The following is a 7,570-nucleotide window of genomic DNA, read 5'->3' as shown; positions in this document are numbered from 1 at the left end:
AACTTTCTGAAGTCGTTTAGATCACAATGTTTGCTATTATTTTCTCATGTCTTGAAACACTGTTAGCTTATTGTTATGTACATAGTAGCATACATTGTTGCACTTCATTTGTACTTATCATTGCCGTATTCTTCTTTAGTGAACGAGGATCCGGAGTGTGACGTGAGTATGGTTGAAGTGACACCGAGCCACATAAGTTTTGTGAATTCTATGTGGGTAGCATCAGATAGCCTCCTGAGCAGCAATACTAACATCTAGGCATATTTTTTTTAATTTAGATCATATGTGTCTAATATGATAATATATGCTTTATGTATGTTATGCATGTTGTTGAATTAATGTTGGATCTTGTATGGATAGAACCTATGTTGATGTATTACACCCTGTCTTGATTTATTGGTAATCCATCTTATTGTAACCGGGATTTAACTTGATGATGGTTTAGTTTAAAAGTTAACCGAAATGTTTAGCCATGCATAGATTCTTCGGTAGAAGCCGAGTGGTGGTTCAACCCCGTTCACGAGCTATAGGCTTTAATTATTATCATATTGGTATGTTGGGTTGATGATGTTGTTTGATTGAGTAGTGAGAATGAGACGAGATATGAGCGGTGTTAGGGTGTTTCTCTTGCTCAGATGTGAAGTTCCTCAGGGTAAGTCGGGAGAGGAGCCTAGACACTGTAGATCAACACGAGGTTCCTGCAAAGGAACTCATTTTTTCATCTTATAACATAGGGTGGAAGATAAGTTTAGAAAAGTACATCACATTATAGGAATATTAGTGATTTTTTAAGATTTTTAGGAATTTTTGTGAGGCCTTAAAAATTGCTAGAAGTTGCAAAAGTAAAACTTCGGAGAATTTTAGTTTAAACTCTGCACAAGATTTTTAAGTAAATCAAATTAAAACATGTACCTGATGAATTATAAAGCATATAAAAAATTGACATATTTTTTTGATATTTTTTAGTTTGAATTGTACGTTTTTCTAGCTCTCATTCATTTCCTAGCGGTTACTGCTCAGTGTCACTGTAACGGGCCGGGTGGCATTTAGGAGGTAAATTTTGGTAGAATGGAATTTGGGCGTGCGCCAGCCACGACCGCAAAAACCCCGTGCCGATGGACTCCGGCTCCTCCCCGGCGGCGGCTGCTCCGCCTCCGACGGGAGGTAATCTGGCGGTGTTCTGGCACGAGGGCATGCTGGCCCACGACGCCGGCCGCGGCGTGTTCGACTCGGGCCGGGACCCGGGCTTGCTCGACGTGCTCGACCAGCACCCGGAGAACGCCGACCGCGTCAGCAACATGGTCTCCTTCGCCGCGGGCCCATTGCGCCCTTCCTCACCACTCTGGCCTCCCCGCCCACGCGTCCGAGCTCCTCTCCTTCGACTCCGCCGGTCAGTCCCCCAGATCTCCTCGCATACCTTCTGACTTGGGGAGCTCTTATTGCGCCCATCGCATCCTTGATCTGAGTACCTTGCCTCGTCTTCTTGTGTTCGCATTATTATAATATAGTGTAATCAACTAATCAGTAATCATCATGGTGTAGTTGCTAAATCTTTGATGTGGTTGGCAGAATACGTAGAGGAGCTCGTGCAGGCGAATTCTGCTGGAGCCAAGAAGCTGTGCGAAGGCACATTCTTGAACCCTGGCTCCTGGGGCGCGGCGCTTCTGGCGGCCGGAACCACGCTATCCGCCATGAAGCACATACTAGATGGGCACGGGAACAAGGCCTATGCATTGGTCCGACCCCCTGGCCATCAAGCGCAACCTGACCGTGCCGATCGTTACTGCTTTCTGAATAATGCCGGGCCTGCTGTGCAGCTGGCTCTGGATTGTGGGCGCATGAAGGTTGCCGTTGTCGACATCGATGTGCACTATGGGAATGGTACCGCAGAAGGCTTCTATCGCACGGACAGCGTGTTGACAATTTCTCTTCACATGCGTCATGGTTCATGGGGTCCATCGCATCCGCATAGTGGCTCAGTCGGTGAGATTGGCGAAGGAAAGGGGCTTGGGTACAATCTCAATATACCTTTGCCTAATGGAAGTGAGGATGGAGTATGAATATGCAATGAACCACTTGGTTGTTCCGGCTATTGATTAGTTTCAGCCTCAGCTTTTGGTTTTTGTCATTGCACAAGTTTCTAGCACGGTGAGTTGTGCTTTTATTTGTCTTACTTAGTACGTTGTATGTTGAATTATTGAACTTGTTGAAATTCCATGCATTTGCACGGTGTAGCTGCTATTGCTAAAATGCTAAGTAAACATTAAATTGACTATCTTTACCTTGTAGACTTGTAGTGCAACACTGTATAGATATTGTTGGAATTATGCAACTCAACTCTATTCCATGTCCAAATGGGCTAGATGTACAAGGTACATATGCAGAAAACCTCTCCAATTAGAGGGAAAAACCAAGCTGCATATACATGTATCTAACACCCCCTTCAAAATCATGGTGGATCTACAACACTAAGTTTGGAGAGGAAATAGATTTGTTGTGCCCTCATCTGTGCCTTTGTGAAGAAATTTGCTAACTGAAGCTCTGAAGGCACATAGCGAAGAGAGACAACCTCGTCCTGCACCTGCGATCTCATATAGGAAGCATCAACTCCGATGTGTTTGATAAGTTCGTGCTTCACAGGATCCCAAGCAATACTGATCGCGCTAGTGCTGTCAGTGGAGTCCAACTGGCGAAGTGAAACTCCTCCACAATGGAGTCCAACTGGCAAAGTGACTGAGACTCCTCCACAATAGCAAGGTACATCGCCCCATTAAAAATGTCGTAATTGCACGAAGGTGAGCCTACATCAACTGCGTAGTGGAGAGACCCTTGAAGGACATCGTGAGGTCAACCTCAATGCTCGCAAGCAAGATGGCCTTGGCACAGGCCTCCTCACACATCCAAGTTTCGTAGATGGCGAAATCAGACTGATAAGTCTCCATCTCAGCCTCAAACGCCTCGAGAAGAGCAGTCTTGGCATCATCATCAGCATCCGGCGGGTAATTGGGTGGAGTCGAAAGAGCGGGACAAGGACATGCCCGCTCGCCGGTGAGGTAGCCCCACAACTGTTGACCACTCATGTGGATCTCCATGTGAAACGCGAACTCCCCCCAATTGGTGCCATTGAAGATGACCGGGCACCGGGGAACCGGGACTGCACCCAGTCTCGCCAAAGACGCCATGAAGACAACTGAAGCGGCAGCAGCACACCCTCTCTGTTTTTTTTTAACACAACACACTCACTCACAGCCACACACGCACACACAATGGCAAGCGGGTGGATTCGAGGCGCGCCTGGTGGCTTAGTGGGCGGAGGCGAGGCGGCTCATGAGGCTCTGGGATCCGTTCGGGGTGGCGCGGATCCGAGGCAAGGCGGTCAGGGCCAGGAACGAGTCGGCACGGATCCGGAGCAAGGCGGCCGGGGCTGGGGCGGCCAGGAAGAGCCGGTGCGGCTGGGAATGAGCCGGCATAGCTGGGACGTCAACCAGAGCTCAAGCAGAAGCAGCCAATGCGAAAGGGCTGGCAGGCGACGTGCTGCTGCAGGCGACACGCGTGATGACCGGCACAGGGAGGAAGAAGAAGGGAAGATGGAGTTGCTAGCCGCCGGCCGGTGGAGGCGCACCGGCAGGTCACCGGCGGCATGACGACAGCGGCCGACGAGGGGCACGGGTATGGACCGAGAACTCTAGCTCTGTTACCATGTTGGAATTATGCAACTCAATTCTATTCCATGCCCAAAGGGCCTAGATGTACAAGATACATATGTAGAAAACCCCTCCAAGTAGAGGGAAAAACCAAGCTATATATATATATATATACATACATATATATGTATGTATGTATGTATGTATGTAACAAATATTACATACGAAAGAAATATATGTGTTATAAGGATGACCAGAGTTAATAGATATGGTAACACTCTGGGGTTTTCTTACTGTTAATTTAGATAATCAAGGTCTGATGTAGCAGAACTAAAGTTAAACGCTCGAAGCAAAATTTTGGTTAACAAATCATTGGAGGAAGGTGTATTAAGAGGATCGATAGTCTTCATCCTAATTTGTGCTTACCGTTTTGATTCTTATGGCTCAATATGCATAGGCTAATTAGGTCATATCTCTGTCCATTATCTTGTTCCTAGATGTGCTTTTGGTGATTTTGATCAGGAAAGTGCATCCTCATACCATTAAGAAAATCTGAAAGCCATAAAACAGCTGCAGTCTAGATTCAGTAGGCTCAATTAAATTTAGCTAGGTGCACTGCTTAGGCAAATTTTGTTGAAGTTAGTCTTAGTGTCCTCTGTCATTCCCTGAGACCTACTACAGAAGAAAGGAAACTAGTTAGCTGGTGGTGTGAGGTCATCGCCTTTGCCGAGGCAACCTCCGGGATCAGGATTCAGGCTGATCCATGTTTATGGGCATTGGGGGTAGACCCCACTCAAATGTGGAATCTGCATACATGCCATTGTATTATGCAGATATTTCTTAAGCGAGTGTCTCAGAGCATATTCATAGGTAGACCTCACTCAAATGTGGAATCTGCATACACGCCTTTGTATTATGCAGATATTTCTTAAGGTAGTGCCCCAGAGCACATTCATAGGTAGACCCCACTCAAATGTGGAATCTGCATACGCGCCTTTGTATTATGCAGATATTTCTAAGGCAGTGTCCCAGAGCACATTCATAGGTAGACCCGACCCAAATACGGAATCTGCATACACGCCTTTGTATTATGCAGATATTTCTTAAGGCAGTGTCCCAGAGCACATTCATAGGCATCCTCCGCACATACTTCTCCATGCTTTCGCTTGTAGCTAACACTGCAAGTGAGTAGGAACTAAGCTTTGCTCAGTTAGTTGAGGGTGTGAATTTTACGCCTAGACAACCTAGATTCAAGTCCTCTTTGACACAAATTTATGTGTCTATTTTTTTTAATAAAAAGCCACCTAATTCCTCCCAGGTTGATCTAATTTTTCGTTTCAAAAGATAAAAGACACTGCAAGTGAGTACACATCAGCATAATCATGAGAAGAGAGTTGCGCAAGCTGCCAGGCGGAATTGGTGTGCTAGGCGGAATTGGTGTGCTAGGCATGCTTTGGTCTGCTGATGCATATCATCTCCACTGTGTCCTGGTTATTTAGTGCTTCGGACCATCTCCTTGACATCAGCGAGAACCACAAGTTGCTCTGGAAGCATTCAAGCATGGTTATGCCTTGTGGCCTTCAGCCCTTCACAGATGGTGAAGAACAAGTGCACCTATGCATAGTAGATGACAACCACAGGCCCACAGATGAGCGATGTTTTCCAATTTCTTGTATACAATACTCTTTAGGGTTAGTTGCATGAACAAAAAGTAATTGCAAGATTTTCTATGTGAGTTATTCTGAACTAAACCAAACTCTTATGTTCAAAGATTTCAACATATCCCAGCTCTCATTTTAGTGTGATCTGAAGCATTGTATCTAGGGTATGCATAATCATTGTTCTGGAGTTATGACAATGAATTTCTATGCCACATGTTGTTGCCCCGTGATGAGACCTAATCTTACATTTCCCCCTTTGTCTTTGTTTACCTAAATACTGTGCCACACATTGGTGGGGATAATTGCATATGTTATTAAAAAAAAAAATCCTTACATGGCATAGTGCTGATGGTTTTTGCAGCATTTGTTTTTGAAGTAAGACTCCCTTGGACTAACCAATGATGATTTATGTCCTTTGCAGTTTGATCCCAATGGAAGACAAGACTCCCGTGGACTAACCAATGATGGTTTATGTCGTTTGCAGTTTGATCCCAATGGAAGACAATGCTTGACCATGGATGGCTATAGGAAAATTGGACAAATAATGAGGAGCATGGCTAATCGACATAGCAATGGGCAAATACTGATTGTACAGGAAGGGGGGTACCATGTAAGTTATTCAGCATATTGTCTGCATGCAACTCTGGAAGGTGTTTCGGATCTGCAAGCCCCGCTGATGGATGACCCAATCGCATATTATCCAGAGGATGAGAAATACACTATGAAAGTTGTTGACATGATAAAGAATTGCTGGAAAGAATCCATTCCTTTCTTGAATGACATCTAGAGATCTTATTTTAGATGCCCCCAATTTCAAATCATTAGGATATTAAAATTGGAATTGGAAGGATATTGCTGGAACTAACTTATGACCTTATGTTGGTGAACCTCAATTTTAATCACATCATATTGTACATGTGTAGGCTTTTAAGAATCCCTGATTCCCAAGCAGTATTGTACATGACAGATTAATGTCCTTGCACCATGGTATGCTATTGCTTGCTGTCACTGTTGAGTTTCAGAACATTAGGATCTCATTATGCTGCACCATCATTCACCTATTGATAAGCAGTCAATCTTTTTCCTTAAGCACTGTTGGTGGCAGTAGAAGGCGATGCTCGAGAATGACGAACGGCCATGTGAGCAGTGGCCAGGCCTTGATTGTCTGCTCCAAGTTAAGGATGCTGCTTGCTACCAGAACTGGAATGGCTCAACTGATATGGTCCAATTGCATCAGGTCAGTCCAGTGCCTGAAGCATATATCTGTTTGGAAAAGCTGTTTGATGTCACCAAGAAACATCGGAAAGAACCTATTCCTTTATGGGGGCGAGCCGCCGGAAGGAATGGACCTCTTAATTTGGTTGGTGGCTAACGTCTTCCTCGAATCGCATCATATTCTACCTGCGCTGCATCCTGCAGATGCTTGCCGTTCTACGTATCAGTTGATCAAACGTCAGTGTCAATCCGAGGTGGCCGGTCCATCTCGAGTCCCGGTGTTTGCAGTGAACTTCTGTTTGTGTTCTGCTCCGCGGCACAGGTTCAGTGACTCTCAAGTGTACGATGATTATTACTCCGTCCGGTGCTTGGAGTTTTTACGGTATCGCCCGGCGAAATGTGACCGTGCTGAACCCTGAACATCGGCTCAGCTGAATCGCGGCTTCTGCTCCTCGTGTGCCCGTGACGCACATCGAAGGATTCGGTGCAGACTGCAGAGGGAGCTGTTGGTGCCCTCATCAGTTTCAGCTCCCTAGGATGAAGACGCGTGTTCGCCGCGGACCGTGCCTGCCGACAACGCCTGTGCTGCTGACCCGCGGCCATGGAAGCTGCTGCTCCGTTTCTTATGGCGGGTCTCGAGAAACCTTCGTCCATAAGTCTTCGGCATGCTCCCTATTCAACGAACAAGGAAAATCGTTGTCAGCGCAGAAGATCTAATTTGCCTCTAGCATAAAAGAAGAATTCTTGCTTGTAGGTTCTGTCTAGTAGAGCTACAGATATGAGATTTTTTTAAAGCTAATCATCTTTTTAGTTTAAAATTTTTTAGAGTTTGAGTTATTAGTACATTAATAGTATTTAATTAAGCCATATTATTTTTATTTTAAATTAAAAAATATTTAAACCATATTATCTATAGTATGAACTCTAAATCATACCTGAACGGAGATAGAGTTTTTTCCAACAGCCCCGTAATATTGATTGATTTCTTTTTTGTGCATTAGGGGTGCACAAATATGACAAACAGTAGGGGTGCCAAAGCAAAAGCTCTAA

The 7,570-nt window shown here is 45.1% G+C and overlaps 1 pseudogene; it reads left to right on the top strand.

Annotated features, from left to right (window-relative positions):
• The first annotated feature begins 1,043 nt into the window (after positions 1 to 1,043).
• Positions 1,044 to 7,255, top strand: LOC133928962 (histone deacetylase 8-like; annotated as a pseudogene).
• Positions 7,256 to 7,570: the final 315 nt, after the last annotated feature.

This window comes from Phragmites australis, chromosome 9 (assembly GCF_958298935.1).
Source record: "Phragmites australis chromosome 9, lpPhrAust1.1, whole genome shotgun sequence".
NCBI lineage: Eukaryota > Viridiplantae > Streptophyta > Magnoliopsida > Poales > Poaceae > Phragmites > Phragmites australis.
This window is presented reverse-complemented; position numbering and strand designations above follow the sequence as displayed.